Genomic DNA, 17,143 nt, shown 5'->3' on the forward strand with positions numbered 1-17,143 from the left:
TAGCATCCACCGCTCCAAACCACCGCTCTTAACCACTACACCACGTTAGCTATTATAAGGGAAACACAGTCTTAACCCATGTTCCTCTCATACTGAGGGCAGGAGAGAACTTGTGGAGGATGACTGGCCAAGTTGTGTGTGGGCTTAACCCTTCCCCTGTTAATCGATTCTCCCCTGTAAATGACCCTTCCCCTTTAAGTTTTGAGTAATTTTTACTCAGTAGGTCTCTAAATCCAGAAGTAACCCTGGCTGATGGGGAAATGTCCTGGGGAAATATTTGAATGGGAGAATAGGTGGGCACAGGAAGGGTTAAGCCTGCCTCACTTCCATCCAGTGATTTCCCTATTGAAAAACCCTCCCTCCAGCATTCCCATTATTTTAGCCAACACACATCTGAGATCATGCATTTGCTGAGATAATGTCTAGTTTATCATGTGTTCATCATCCAGCAAGCATTAAACCACAGCAGGTCAGACTTGATGTGAGAGAGGGGCACTAGCTATGCAACCACTCCCCCCTTTTTAAAAAAATTAACCAATTATATGTGCACTCTAGTGCAGAGGAGAAGTGGACAGCCTCCATAACGTATAGAGAGAAGAAATTAGAACCTAATGTAGAGGTTTCCTGCAGTGGGGCAAGCTTAAATAGAGCCACGACTATACTTTCACAGCTCCTGGGTTTGCTGCAGCTATATCTGTGCTTTCCACATCAAACATATGAAGAATGAATGGCAGAAGCACATCTGTAAGCACTCCTACAAATGAAGCACATAAAATAAATAAACAAACTTCTCTTGTGAGGTTGAATTTCAGAACTTCATAGTATAGCAAGCCAAGAGGGCACATCCTAGAATACATTTATTCAAAGAAGCTTGGTGGCTTGTAACAATGAGTTCTCTCCTGTTCTGTATCAGATTCATATCCATCATGCCTTTATTAATGACACATTATGTTGGGATTTTGCAGCAAACAAATCTTAAGCAGGTTGCCAACCTCCAGGTGGGGCCTGGAGATCTCCTGGAATTAGAACTGATCTCCAGACAACAGAGACTCATTCCCCTGGAGCAAATGGATGTTTTGGAGGGTACACTCTATGGCATTATACCCCACTGAGGTCTCGCCTCTCCCCAAACCCGTCCCTCCCCGGGCTCCACCCCCCAAATCTCCAGTTATTTCCCAGCCCAGAGTTGGCAACCCAATTCTTACTCCAGGGCTTCTTTCACCACTAGGCCATGTGCCCTCCACAGCAAGCCAAGGTTAATTGCACGTCTGTTTCCTTTCATCTCACTTAAAGCTCTATAGTCCTCACATTCCTAATTGGCCTTCATGAGAATATCATTGTCAGCAGGAAGACATACAAGGAGGATTTCACACTGGTCTGTTTCTGAATTATGGAACTAAATATAGCCAACAGCTGGCTCCCAGTGACCCCCTGCAGGGCCAACAGATGGGACAATTTACCATATGTATCAGTCTGTCTTGTTGCTGATGTGATTTTGACAGTGTGAGTGGAATAAAGAACCAGCTCAGTTAATTAGGAACTGTTAAGGGGCAAGATATACATTACCTGCAATACATGTCACCAAATGTAACAAGCATTTAAAAAAAAAAAGAAATAGCTTGGGGTGGGGGCAATCGGAAGTGGAGGCAGAGGAAGTGCTTAACCTTTTCCCTACTGGCCATATTTACATGCCAAATCAGCCCCCTTTCCAGAGGCTTCCCCCCCTCAGAGTTCCAGAAGCATTTACAAGGGTCTCAAACCTCCCAGCAAAAGGCAGCTTTCAAGGGGAGGTTGAACTGGAGTTGAAAAATTGCCAGTAGAGAAACAGTTTTAAGTGGCCTGCTTCTCCACTCCTCTGTCACAACTCTCTCCCCGCAAATTGTTTTCTTTTTAAAAAATGGCCCATGTATTTGTCAGTAGTACATAGTGGTGTGACACTAAGCGATATTCTGATTTTTTTTTTAATATTCATTACAGCTTTGTGTTGTATGACCATTAGAACCGTAACAGGTGGAGTGCACATACACCTATTTAACTTTGCATATAGTGTGGGTATATGATATATAGCAGTGATGGCGAACCTTTTAGAGACCGAGTGCCCAAACTGCAACCCAAAACCCACTTATTTATCGCCAAGTGCCAATACGGCAATTTAACCTGAATACCGAGGTTTTAGTTTAGAAAAAACAACTCATACATTCACATATTTTGCGTTAAAAGAAAAACACAATAACAGAGCTTTCAATGATACAAACAACTTTTTATTGAAAGATAACAGTTTGCATTTGGCATGCATCTCTCCAGGACTCGTCCTCTGCTCAGCCACTGGACATTATTGTACATAAGTAAACAATTATACTGTGCCTGAACCTCCTCAAGAAGTGCTTGAAACTGTCGACAATTCAGAGCACGAGCCATGATGTAATTCACCATTTTTGTGACATCTTTGAGGACATCGTCAAATTTTTTGAACAATTAATGTGATTTTTGCTGTTGTGTGCATGCTGATAATTTGTCTACCCTTGGCTCATACTTTGTAAGTTTGAGAGAAACACATGCAGCACTCAGGTCATCTGTTAGCCTGTTTCTGGTGTCAGATTTGATATAATTCAAAGCTGAAAACAGCTGCTCACAAGCATAAGATGATCCAAACAAAGTCAGGAAAGCAATCCCAAGTGCTTTCATCGACTTAAAATTATTTGGCAGAGAATTCCACACTTTAAGGATTTCATTTTCAGAACTAACTGTGCTGTCCTTTGGCATCCCTTCTATCTTCTCAAGTGTTTCACGCAGGTCATAGAATTTATTTTTCCAGAAAGAGCTTTCTTGAAATTCTATTACCTCCATTTCCAGATTTTCTAATTCTAACCAGTGTAGGCAGGAAAGATCAAGTTCTTCAAATTTGGCTTTATCTGGAGAAGTAAGAAAACACAGGGTTGTCTCCATCTTACGTTACTGAAATTCACCTTTGCAGCTGCTACAATGCTAGAAAATTCCTTGTAGATTTCCTGATGGCTTGTAGGATTGTCTGCAAATGTTGTAGAATTTTCTAAATGCTTTTTTAGATGGGCGGGGCCCCAGACAAACTGAAGACAGGCGGCCCCGACAAACAGCTGAGCTGCCCCACAGCTCAGCTGAGCAGGGGGCGTGGCAAGGTGCTCGGCCACAGCCTCCCGGTCCAAACTGAAAATGGGCGGGGTGCCCCAACAAACAGCTGAGCTGTGGCTTCAGCTCAGCTGAGAGAGAGGGTGGGGCTTGCCCCGGGTGCAAGGAGAGGGAGGGTGCCAGCGCAGGCTTGGGGAGCATGGGCTTGGGGAGCAGGAGCACCGCCCTCAGTGCCCTCACCACGGCAACACGGCACAGCCCTAGGCAGACATGACGGGTCTGTGCGTGCCCACAGAGAGGGCTCGGCGTGCCGGCTGCGCCACACGTGCCATAGGTCCTAGACTGTGCCAGAGAGCAGGAAGGCAGACTACCATTGCTCTTGCATCCTGATTTGGCAACGCGAGATGCATGCACTCATCTGAGTACACATGGAACCACTATGAGTTAATAACACAGTGGCAAACCAAGCACAGCGATTAACACAGCTTCCGTTCTGCCTCTTGACCCCAATAGCTCTCTGAATGAGACTAATTAGAAGCACTAGAAACTTGGGGGCTTTGGCTACTGTTATCAGCACTGCAGGCACCAAAGGCCACGATGCCTTATATTGCTGGGGGAAACGTTTTGGCATCATGCTTATTACTTGTCATTTGAATATCCCAGCCCAGATTCATATTTGGTTTTCAATATCCAAATTCAGGAAGTTAGCTGGGAGGCAATGGCACTTTTGGTTGCCTACACCATTCCATGGGATCCCAAGAGGGATATACTGTAAACATGAGTCTCCCACGTCTAGACCCAATGTGCCATGCATTGCACACACTGGCCCAGTGAACCAGATAAGAGCTATCTATTTTAGATACTGAGATTTGAGGTAAACCTCAACATTACTCCAGTTTTAATCTAAGGGTGTTGTTATTTTATTTTATGGTGTAAATTGTCTTTTGACGGTTGTTGTTTTTTTCCTTTTTAAAGGAATGCAATTTTTAAAAACTGTATTTTTATTTTGGGGACTTTTCTAAGCCATGCTGTCTCCTTAACAGAACTTGTGCTTGAACCTGCTGCTTGTTTTAGCATTCTCGGCTTTATTTTTGCAAGGAAACTCCAACCACAATGTAGCATTCCCCTCCTTTTAAATTGGGACAAAAGTAGCATCTAAACACCACCCAGGTCCTGAGCTGGTGGGGGGAGGGTGTTAGTGGACAATGTTTTGGGAGTCCTGGTCAACCTTGGTCCCATAGAGCTAGGCCAGTCTTGTGATTTCATATTATGTTGGGCTGGATCCAAGCAAGGTGAAGAGGAGCCAGAGAGAATCTCTGTCTGGGGTGGGAGCCTTGGCACCCAACTACACTTCAAAAAACAGAAACTGCCTATCAAACAAAAGCTGTAAATGAAACTATGGATGAGAAGAGGAGGAAGATGCCATCCTTTGGAAAATTGAGTGAAAGTATAGCTATGCTTCCTCTGAGAAAATTATGCTAGCTTGTGGCTTATGTTTTATTAACAGTTTGCATGTCCACCAGTGCACTTCCTCTAACATCTGGGAGATCATTACCTCAATTCCAAGAGCTCAGTCTGTTAGTGACCAATTAAGCCACCTACTTATTGTAACCCTAGTTTTAATGAGCCACTGTCATCAAACAGTTGGTTTCTCTAGTGTTTTAGTTGCAAAGGAGATATCTTAAACCTGCGGGAAAACTGAGCAATGATTGATTAATCCCTTAAATTGAAATAATTTGGCATGGACTATTCAGATTTGTTTATATATTTATTTTGCAAAGGTGAAGCTGTAATCCATCGTGGGGTGTCAGCACTTTCAGCATGTCTCTTAGTAATTCTGTGATCCTGAGGCAGAAAAGTAGCATGACCTGGAGAAGAAGAAGGTTTCCAAGCTCTCAGCAGTATTTGAACAAACCCATCAGAGGACTCTGTGTGTGTGTGTGTGTGTGTGTGTGTGTGTGTGCGTGTTAAGTGCCGTCAAGTCGTTTCCGACTCATGGCGACCCTATGAATCAATGTCCTCCAAAGTGTCCTATCCTTAACAGCCTTGCTCAGATCTTGCAAATTGAGGGCTATGGCTTCCTTTATAGAGTCAATCCATCTCTTGTTGGGACTTCCTCTTTTCCTGCTGCCTTCAGCTTTTCCTAGCATGATTGTCTTTTCCAGTGACTCTTGTCTTCTCATAATATGTCCTAAGTATGACAGCCTCCGTTTAGTCATTTTAGCTTCTAGGGTCAGTTCAGGCTTGATTTGTTCTAAAACCCACTGATTTATTTTTTTGGCGGTCCAGGGTGTTTGTAACACTCTCCTCCAACCACATTTCAAAGGAGGACTACATCCTAACAGTTGTTGTCCAGTAGGGAAACATCAGCTGATTGTTCTGGGGCATCAGCAAGCAATAATAAGAGGTGTATTTTTTAAGTGTTATTTTGTAGAAGTCTGATACATAATGTTGTTTTATCACCATTCTATATATACAAATTGCTACTTCATAATCAGGGATTAGTGACTGGCACACTTTAATCAGAAGCAGCCAATCAAAGCTTAAACCAACTAGACCCATTCTGTTATGTCACTGTGTCATACCAAATCCAATTTAGAATATCAACAAGTATGCTGGTGCCTCAGTGATGTTATTTCAGTGCCAGGGAGAGGGAAACAGCAGGTAATGCATGTTTGGGTTGCCAAATGCAAGATGTTGAGCCACTCATGCATGATACCAAAGACCTCCCACCTGCACACTCTATAATACTCTTTGCCTTCTTGGGGTGCCAAACACCTCCTGGGTCCACTTCACCCTTCTGCTTGTCTTCTGGGATTTCCAAATACCTCCATACAACTGTTCTATGAGTGTAATTGTTCCTATAAAAAGGGGATCCGTTCTACCATCTGCATAACATTTGAGTAGGGTTGCCAACCTCCAGGTGGGGCCTGGAGATCTCCCAGAATTACAACTGATCTTCAGACTGCAGAGATCAGTTTCCTTGGGAAAAAATGCCTGCTTTGGAGGGTGGCTTCTTTGGTATTATACCCCACTGAGGTCCCTCCCACCCCCAAATCCACTCTTCCCAGGTGCCATCCCCAAATCTCAAGGAATTTCCCTACCTAGTGTTGGCAACTCTACTTTTGAGGGAGGGTTATAATTCCTAATAATTTCTTCTAAACTGAATCAGGGGGAGGAGTACAGCTGGAAATATGTGTTGCTTTTATTGCATATTTTATTGCATCCTGAAATATGGCCAGTAGAATCCCTGAAAATGTCATTCCAAGTAGGTCGAAACCCACAAAGGTATGCCAGAAATGTAAATAATAGCATAATGAAAATGAACATAATATGCTACTGAAAATAAAGAAAATTAGTTAGATTTTTAAAGAACAAAATGAACTGAAAACAATACTGTGAAGGAATGGACTCACAAGCACATTCCTTCTCATTGGGCCCCTTTGAGGTCAAAAGAACCCTGTGGTGGCCCCAAGTCTTCACTTGGCAAGACATCCCTTTTCCTCACTCTCCAAGGGTGCCAATTATAAACTGAATAATGACCATTGCCACCATTAACACTTAGCAGTATCTCCTGCCTAGGGTTGCAGCTCCAGGTTGGGAAATTTTAGGGGTGGAGCCTGAGGAGGGCGGGGTTCGGGGAGGGGAGAGACTTCAATGAGGTATAATACCACATCCACCTTCCAAAGCGGCCGTTTTGGAAGGTATCTGTCGCCTGGAGATCACCACAGGGAAGGCTTTGATATAAGCCAAAACAGATGGTTACCAGACACCTGTCGAAAGAAACTGCAACACTCCTCTTGGACAAAGTGATGAGCTACACATGCTACTATGCACAGTGTATTTTTTGAACAACCATAATTGTATTAATTTTTGTATTAATTTTTGTAATGGGCAAGTTTGCCTTTCTACAGAAACAGTTATTTTCTCATGCGATAGTGGATATGATATATTAATACCACTTGTATTTTTTGCATATCGTTGCTGTTTTTTGTTTGCCAACCACCCGGAGGTTGGCAACCCTAAGTCTAGCACTCCATATCTGCATTGCCATTTAGAGGCCCCACCTAGTTCCGCTTCTCCCACTATGCATCTACAAGCAAATGCGAGGGAGTTCTGTCACAACTTTGCAAATTTGAGCTTTCGTGCTCCAGGCCCAGAGAGCTCCTCTGTGGATCCTCCCCGTTGCCACATTTTAGATAGCAAGACTGAAGAGGTGTGGTGAGTTTCCAGAGAGGGTTCAAAATATAATTTAGTTTAATAAATGAATAAAACAATACACGTGTTCTGTTCAAGCTTTCGGGTTTAGTAAGGGAACAAAGAAAAGGTGGAAAAACATGCAGACCTCTCTGCCTTTTCTAATTATGTTTGATACAGGACAGGCTAGCTTTACTTGAAGTTGCAGTAAGTTAAAATTCATGATTACGGTACCTTAGTTTAGGACTTCTCTCCATTATTCCTTGCCTTGTGGACAAGAAGGAGCCCCCCAAGTGAAAGCTTAGTCCATCATGGCTTGTGCCGATGTGAAGAGCTGCCCAAAATAGAAGAGGGAGAGGGAGACTCCTTCCTTGTGTCCTGGGAATTAATAAACTTCTCTGGGAGAGTCTGTCCCACTTGGGAGTCATTTGGATCTTCCTGCCCCAAAGCAGAGGCAGATCTACTGTGAAACTAATGAAGCTTAAGCTTCAGGGCCCCTAATCCCGTGGGGGGGGGGGGCCTGAAGCAACTTTTTTTAATGAGTGAATTTCTCAACAAAATCCATGGAATTTTTTAGTGATAGAATCATAAGCCAATGAATTGAAGTACATAATATTGACTTTAGAATATGCTCTAATACCCATTTCATATGGCCTGAAAATGTCCCTGTAGGTCAAATTTCAAAATTTTCTCGGGGGCTTGCAGCTCCCTAACCCCCAGCTGTAAGGGCTCACTGAGCTCTCCAGAATCTATTCACAGCCTGCATTTTGGCAGCTGGATCCTCAAATCCTTCGTTGGTGCACGGCTTAATAGTTCTGTAGTTTTATTTCGTCACTGTATGGCCTGTTTTCAAGGACTCCACCTCACCACCCTGTTCTCCAGCATTTCAGCCTCAAGGTCCTTGCAAGGGCAGCAAGGCCCTTTGGACCTTGTTGGACGTTGCCCTATTGTTGCTGGTTGCAAAGGGGCCCCCATAACAGTTCAAGCTTCAGGGCCCCAAAATGTAGGTCCGCCACTGCCCCAAAGTGAAGACTTTTCTTTTTAGCAGCTATTTGGCTCTTAGCAGTTGATGTTCCTTTTGGGTGTGACCTGGCAGCAGGGTGTGAAGTAGTAGCCATTGTCCTGCTTCAGCCAGTACCACTAGCATAACTATGAGCAGGTGTGCTTTGTGTTGGGAGCTTGATGGTTCCTATCCCTCCAAGCCCTCCTTTCTTCTAGCTACAAGTTTGCAGCTGGGCTCCTGAACATGGATAGAGTATAGTCACAACGAATGCAATATTGAGGTGAATATCTAGGTGGAAGACATCTCTCCACAAGTACAAATAACATTTTAGTGCACAGCCCTTATTAGTGACCTGTTTTCTAGATCCACATTTAATAATAAAACAATATTACTAGATACCAACAATTATAGTTGTTTACAATAAATCCTTTGGTATCCTACCAATTTTGTCCCAATATTATGGCCCATGGCTGGACAACATTTAATAAATGAAAGCTACTAAATAATGTCCTCCTATGCAGAGTTACACCCTTCAAAACCCATTGATTCCAAAGGTCTTAGAAGGGTGTGGCTCTGCTTAGGATGGCACTGTAAGAAGGCAATGCCATAGCTAGTGATTTCTCATTTAGTGATTTCTCATTTGTTGGAACTAGGTGGAACAAAACGAACACATACATTTAGTCTTCCTTGAGTAGCTAAACTAAAAAGCTCCCTTGGAAATGAAAGGCAGCAGCCGTGTTCCTCCAGAAGCAGAGATAAGATGGCCATGTTGCCCAGTGCTCTGATTGGGTGTCTTCTTTATTTCATCATACTGAACAGGCAAGGGTGGAAGTGTGTAGTGGCGAAAACTTACTGTACCGAGCTTATGCAATAGATGAAGATACAACAAGAGAAGGCATTATCACAGCTTGCAACGCCTCTCCACCAGCTCAGCTGGGTTCTTGCCTCATGTAGAACAGAAGCTGTTGCCCTTGTCCTAATAGTAAAACGCCCATTATTTGAAAGCCACTGTCTATATCGCAAGATAGAATGGCTTGGGAAGCTCATGAGGTGAAACTGGGCTGCATGCTAAGTCTGTGCATAAGCCACTGATAAGAGAGGTACACTCATCATTGCCATGGGAGCAGTTGGGAGGTTTGAGTTGTTGTTGTTGTTTTAAGTAGCAACCTTGGTTTACTTAAGGACTTTTGGTATTTTATGTATGGCTGTTTCATTCAGCATCACCCCTCTGGTTAATTATGCATGCCATTTCCGACCGTCAGAGGTCGTCTCGCTCTCCCCCTACGTTTCCACGCATTTTGCCCGTGTTTTCAGAGACCTGTTTTATCTCAAAATTGAAAACTCAGGGAAAATGAGGGAAAATGCAGGGGTAGAGCGAGGTGACCTCTGACAGTTGGAAACGGCATGCATAATCAACACAAAGACCCGAAGTTGTCAGAGGGGTGACAGTGAGTGAAACAGCTATGCATAAAAGACCTTTGTTTATAATACAAAGTCTGCCTTCTGTCAATGTTCCCGAATGAGGTAAAGATGTGAAAGAGATACATTTATTAATTACAAAGTGACCATCAAGTCTAACACTCCAGATACTACCACACTGGTTGTGATACTTAAGCGTGGTGTAGTGGTTAAGAACGGTGGTTTGGAGCGGTGGAGTCTGATCTGGAGAACTGTGTTTGATTCCCCTCTCCTCCACATGAGCGGCGGAGGCTAATCTGGTGAACTGAATTTGTTTCCCCACTCCTACACACAAAGCCAGCTAGGTGACCTTGGGCAAGTCATTCTCTCTCAGCCTCATCTACCTCACAGGGTGACTGTTGTGGGGAGGTGGAGGGAAGGTGACTGTAAGCCGGTTTGATTCTTCCTTAAGTGGCAGAGAAAGTCGGCATATAAAAACCAACTCTTCTTCTTCTTAAGAACTTTCTTTTTTATAGAGATAGTAGACAATGGGGAGGGATGAAATACTCCCATCCCCAATACTTCTAATACACAAATGAAGCAACACCGTTACATAGATACCAGTTTAATGAAAACTCATAATACAGTCTGGGACAGAATGACAGAAAACATTTCCTTTCCTCTACTAGAACCTCATTGCATTTGTTTCTAAGTCTCAATCTGAAATCACACATGTATAATAGACCACAGGAAGGCTGAAATTTATCCATCATTCTTTAATGGCCATCAAGCAAGTCAGAAATCTAGTAGAGTCACATTTAAATTTGTCTTTCTGTTTTTCACACAGGCATACCAAAAAGAGAACAGCGTGTGTGAATTTGGCCTCAGTGCCAGTTTGCATTAATAGTTGCCACAGGACAGGGGCAAGGTTTCAACTATAATGTTCATACCTTGCATGCAAAGGTGCCAGATTCAGTCCCTGGCATCTATAGTTAAAAAGATCTCAGGAAAGGGGCTGGGAAAGACACCCCCTTCCTTTCTGCTGAGACTCAGGAGTGTCACTACCTGGTTGAAGCATCCGTAATGCACACCACACCCACTGTCATGTGCCCTATATTTTCCTGCTTCCATTTTATTGTGCTCCACAAAAATGGTTGGGATGGAATTCCTGTTAATTCATCAGGCTCCCATTAGCTTCCATTCGCTGTTGGAATTTCTGGATGTGCAGTCACAAACATCATTTAAGAAGCACTGAGACATAGAAAAGACTCTTATTCTGGACCTCTTGGCAGTTCAGTGATCCAAAACAACAAAGGTTGCTTGCATCTATGCCAGGGATATTCTTTGTATGTCTACTGGCAGACTGAGGGTTTCATTTTTAACATACAATCCTAGTTTTTCTGGAAGCACAGCAGATCTTTCAAATGTCAAGAGAAAGTTTTCTGAGTTAATCAGTCTGTTTGGGTTAACATGGGTCGCTTAACCCATATCATGCTTGGCTGGGCTCTCTTATGAATTAAAAGTAGCTTTGCCAGGTTAAACCTCACTTTGTTCCCAGCTGAGAGATGAAAACTTGAAGCTGAATAGTCTTTCTGTGAGCTGACAATTTTAAGGAATAAAGTTACAGAATTCAAATTTAAGGAGCAGATTTATAGACACCACCATCTAAGGCACCTCTTACATTGGATTATTAAATGAGTTTTTGTGCAAGAAAAGATTATTCAGTTCTTCGTCTTAAACTTTTAAAGTGTGTTTAACATCTAGCAAGCAGGTCTGTACCTGTGTAGGTATGAAAGAAATCATTCATTAGCTTTATACACCTAGCCCTAAATATCAATTATGAAATGAACAGTGTTTTTTTAAACATTGATTTCAGAGATAAAGCACTTCACTTAAGCCCTTCAAAAATAATCACACTAATTTGTATTGTTGAGTTTTATTTTCTCAAAATTCCTAAGGATTTTATTTTACCTTGGGGAGATTTCCACAAGCTATGTAAAACTGAAGTATTGAGGGGGCTTTTCTGCGCCGGTAACAAAATATTGCACAAAATGGTTTTACAAGCTTGCTTGGATAAATGATTAAGAACTGTGGTCTATACTGCTGTGCTTAGGTTATTAAAAGTAGGGTCCTAGTTATATAATTTCTGTACCACTTAATGCATCATGTGAATACTTATGCTATGCTTTAGTTCTTTCTGGTCACTCCAGACTTCTAAAATACTAGAGCACTGGTTATGGAATGTCCTTTTTTTTGTGATTGTCTTGGCTCACTAGGTGTAATCTGCTTGAGTCCCTGTAGGGTTGCCAGGTCCCTCTTCGCCACCAGCGAGAGGTTTTGGGGGCAGAGCCTGAGGAGGGTGGGGTTTGGAGAGGGGAGGGACTTCAGGGCCATATAATCCAATTGCCAAAGCAGCCATTTTCTCCAGGTGAACTGATCTCTATTGGCTGGAGATCAGTTGTAATAGCAGGAGATTTCCAGCTAGTACCTGGAGGTTGGCAACCCTAAGTCCCTGTGAGAAAGGCAGACTATAAATAATGTAAATGGATAAATAAATAATGAATTTCTCGTGTCTAATATGGAGTGATAAACCTACAAGCTTAGTAAAGTTAATGAAACATTTGCATTTGTTGAGGGAATGTGTTGTTTGCATCCTGAACCACTAGTTGTATTCCATGCAGCTTGAGTGAAAAATTTGGAAAACCCAAATCCAGACATTATGAATTACACAGGCACAAAATTGTGAATTACAAACTAATCAACGGCTAGCTAAGTAGCTTTCATTGCAGAGAGCAGAAGAATGTCTTAGATATCAAGTGTTTATCAACATGTTTACCTCAAGACTATGTTGAGCTTAAATTAGTTTACCAATGGCAGAACAACATCTATACTGAAAACATCTGGAGATTGGTTTACATGCTACTGGAAGCTAGAATTCCAAGCTTATGAATTGAGTCAGTCTTGCCTCTAAAAATTAACGAGGCACAAAAATGTGAAGCGCCAGGCCCCCTTAACGACCATAGAGGCTTCCGTCAACCAAGCTGTTTGTTCTTCCACATTGTGTTGGAAAAGGAACAAATTGCTGGTCTCCCCTAATCTCATTCAGGTGGCCCACACAGTGAAGATAAAGGTGAAAACATCACAGCATTAGTCAGAAAAGCATTCATGGGCCCAGAAAGTCAGAGTTCAGAACATTCGTTAATTGCATAGCTGCACAACATTTTTTTTTCATGCCAGCAAACACCTTCATGAGGTTCTTTCCGAAAGTGAGACAATCTCAGAGACTTAATCTACTGGAATAACTGGAAGCACAATGTTCCTTTCAAGGCTATTTTTCTTCTGGTCTCATGATGAGTCATTATAACCGGTGCAGTTAAAACTTTCTTACCTGTTAATTAATGTTATTCCTAAGGATACTCAGTTTGCTTTTCACAGATGCTAGAAACAGTTCATGAAAATTTCTTGAAAATTGATATGAAAGGTGAATAAAATGCAGTGCTCAAGCAGACAGAAGCAACATTCTAACCAATGTTTTTGCTGCTAATCCCAGACCAAACAAACGGAAAGAATTGGCCTTTTTTCTTTTTCTTTCCCCCCCCCCCCACCGTTGTGGCTGGTAAACATAACTTTTGCTTGTAAACCATTTTTAAGTGCCGTTCCATGCAGTCAGCCTGACCCAACAGGAGGAAAAGCCCATTCAGAATGGGCATCTGCATGCATGTTTCCTCTTCCTGTTAGATTGGGGCCAATGTAAGTTTATAATAAATGCATATTGTATTTTCCAGTGTATTAATATTTCTGCCATTGATATTATGTTGCAGGAATATTTTCTGAAAACCAGAGATGTGTTATATTTTCTACCTGGGAAAATACTTTTCTGCTGGGGAAGAGTTACCTTCTCCCACCTCTCAGGGAGACTTAACAGAACTATCAATGGACTATCTCCTCACCATTTTCACCCTCTGAGAAAACATCAGCAGATCACCTTGAGATGGTAATCTAATAAAGGGAAGGTTAGCTAGCAGCCCCAGTAGAATCCTGTAGTTTTCTGGTGTTCTATGGAGGTGTGATACTCTGGAACAAGAGGTAATTAGGGAGGTTTCTTGAAGTGAGGTATAAATTACAAAAAAAAAATCTCACTATCCTGGTCACTTCTGTTCCATTGTATGTCCCAAATCCAATTTTTTGATTGAAGAAACAAATATAATTTGTTAGGTCCAGACTAAGTTGGCAGTTTCCATCCCCTTCTTGCTGCAGACCACACTCATATTATCCCCCATGGAGCAGCAGTTTGTGGAGATCATTGGGCTGGAGTAGGAGGGGAAAGGCAATAGAGTTCCATTCTGCTCCTGCAAAATTTACTCTGGATCCAAGGAGGTCTATAGAATTTGAAGTACAGGCTTTGAAAGGCACATGAGGGATCAGCTTCCACTTGAAAAAATGCAGACCCTGTCTGTTTGTTTTTGCAATTGTAACTTGTGTGCTTATGCAAGCATACAAGGAATTGAACTTGCTTTGTAATGCTGTGGCAGGTAATACACTGTTCAGTTTCATTATACTCTGGGGCCAGTGCCCAGGGACTCATGCTGGGCATGAGACTATGCTGCTGATTTTCCCACATACTCTACCCAAGAAACCAGTTCATTGCTTTCCTGAATTGTGCTTCTTACCCCATTATTGCGCAGCACACAGCAGAGAATGGCCAAAGCCTTTTTAGGCAACGGAGCCAAGGTAATCCCAGCAGGCTTGTTCAAATGTGTTATGGAAAACTTAGCAATTGGATTCCAGAGGAGTAGCTGTGTTAGTCTGTTGCACTGAAAACAAACAGGAGTCTTGCAACTCCTGTCAAGAGAAATGGTTGTCTCTGTATCAATCAACCTGACAGTTTAAACATCAGTGTTTGGCCATGGCATAAATTTAAAGCAACAACCTGTTTCCTGATATGTCATCCAGGTGTTAAAACGTTCCATATCAAACACTCACTACTTTTCCATTGTTCTCAAGCTAAGGTGAAAAACTTGAGATCGATCTCACCTTTGAATTGCAAAGTGACCTGACTTAACTCCTCTCAGTGATGTCAGATGGGGATCTTGCCCTTCTTCGAGAATCGTCTTTTGGATCACATTCTTGATTAGCTTATACTAGTCAGGGGGTCAGTGGTCCAGTTTCCTATAAAGTTAGCCTATAACCATCTGGCACAAGTTCTTCCATACATGGCCCAATAATAACATAAGGACCAGTGATGGACCAGGGACCATCTTGCTGCACCTCCTACCTACTGCTTTGCTACTTATGCTGATGTTGTACCCTGCTTGCCTGCACATATGTAAGTGTATACTAGGAAGCTACATATGTGGCTATGAGTGCCTTTTACCAGCTTTTACTGGTTAACCCCTGCAGCCTTTGCTGGGTAGAAAAGATCTGGACACTGTGGTGCATGCCCTGGTTACCCTAGAATAGATTACTTCAAATACAATTCAAGACCAGCACAATTCAAGATGCTGATCTTAACCTCCAAAGCCTATATGGTTTGGGCCCAACATACCTGAAGGACTGTCAAATCTCTTATGAACCCACCCAGATATTATTGTGATCTTTGGAGGCCTGCTTCAGATACACCAGCCTTCTGAGATAAGGCAGGTGGCAATCCAGAAAAGAACCTTCTCAGTCATGGCACCAAAGCTCTGGAACTCTCTCCCCGGAAGATTCATCTGTCTTCTTCTGTTGCCACCTTCAGCCAGCGGAAGAAGACTTTTTTTTGTTTCGTTTGTGTTTTTGTTTCGTTTGGGCATTCCCTCAATGATCCCTCCCTAACCAATATTTTTATGTTTTGTATGCATTGACTCTTTTGTATGTGTTTTAATTCTGCTTTTAAACACTTTTAAATTGTTGTAATTATGAATGTTTAGGAAGGAAGTTGATTTTAATGGTTTTATAATGTAATTTAATCTTGTGTTTTAAATTATTAGCTGCCTTGGTAGCCCTTGTAAGGGCAGATAAGTGGGATATACATTTTGTAAATAAATAAATAAAAGTTCCTGCATGTACAATGCTCACCTTGAGCAGGTCTCTGGAAGAGCAACACGTACATTTCCTAAATAAATAAATAAAAAGCCAGCTTGCTAGGGAGAAGCTAGTCAGCTGAAGATCTAGATGGTTAATTAGAGCAAACTAATTTTAATCAGTAGGACTGTAACACGTGTAAGACCTGTTTAGTTTTGAGAATATTCTGGTTTTCTTGTGATAGTAGAATAGGGCATGAAAAATAAAATATTAAATATCACCTTTAATTTATTAAATTGTAAGTTATCTGCCTAGTAAACGTTGTGGTGTGTCATCACCCCATGGGTCAGTAATGACCCGGTGCTTGTACCTTTTTAAAGTTGTCTTGCAACACCACTACTGCAATACATTTATTATGACCAGCCCAAAGCCAGTTGACAGTCTTATGTTTTTGCCAATATATACAGAAAAGTACATTGGATCTGAAGCAGTGGCATCCTTGAACTTAACATGCCACCAAAATGAACTCGCAAATGTTACCAGGAATGACTACCAATAGCCATCTCAGGTGTGCATTTGTACACCTGGCACCAAAACAAACAAAAAATCCCACAGATGCCAAAGTGGTAAATACCCATCCCATGAACTCTCAGGGGTAAGTTAGCTGCAAATGATGAGAGAAACATTGGCAGATGTTGCCCTCTTGTGTACAAACTATTTACTTTCCCAAAAGGCAAATGGCAATGTGATGACTACGCTGTATGTGCCGGTCAAAGTTAATGAAGTATCATAAACATAAACAATGCTGAATTTTCTCATTTTTGGCCACTCTCTATACTTTATTATGCATTGTGAGATCACTGTTATTGAAGTCCTTCTCAATCTAGAGATCAAGGTGATAGATATCCTCTCTCTTATAGGTTCAATTTGTTAGGCTTTTGTAACTTACTATTGTATCCACTTACCTTGCACTAGACTTAACGTTTAATAAAGTTGCCCTCACTCTCACAGCAGCTGTAAAATCCTGAAGATTTTTCTGCTGCCTTTCATGCTCAACCTTGTTAGCAAGCTCCATGTTTGTGGCTTACTTAAACCTATGCTCAGGTTAGGGGGATGTGTTGCTTCTATCTAGTCTCTTTGCATATTCCAATGGAGTGTTTTGTAACTGGGACTTTCCACAGTTGCAGATCAAGCAGGACTTTAATTGTCTCACGTAAAGCCTCCAGACTCTGCTTTAAATGTCTTTGGATAGTGTCCTTGTTGTTCAGATGCTGCTGAAACGCATCCATGCTCTTCTAGGATGATCTGATTTCCTGTAACAAATAGATTCTGCTAAGAGAACTACTAGCAAGCTACCTGATATGGCTTAACCACACTACTTCTCAGTCTACATCGGCCAAACATAATCCAGTGCTACAACTCTTCCTTTGCCATTCC

This window comes from Euleptes europaea, chromosome 5 (genome assembly GCF_029931775.1).
Source record: "Euleptes europaea isolate rEulEur1 chromosome 5, rEulEur1.hap1, whole genome shotgun sequence".
Lineage (NCBI taxonomy): Eukaryota > Metazoa > Chordata > Lepidosauria > Squamata > Sphaerodactylidae > Euleptes > Euleptes europaea.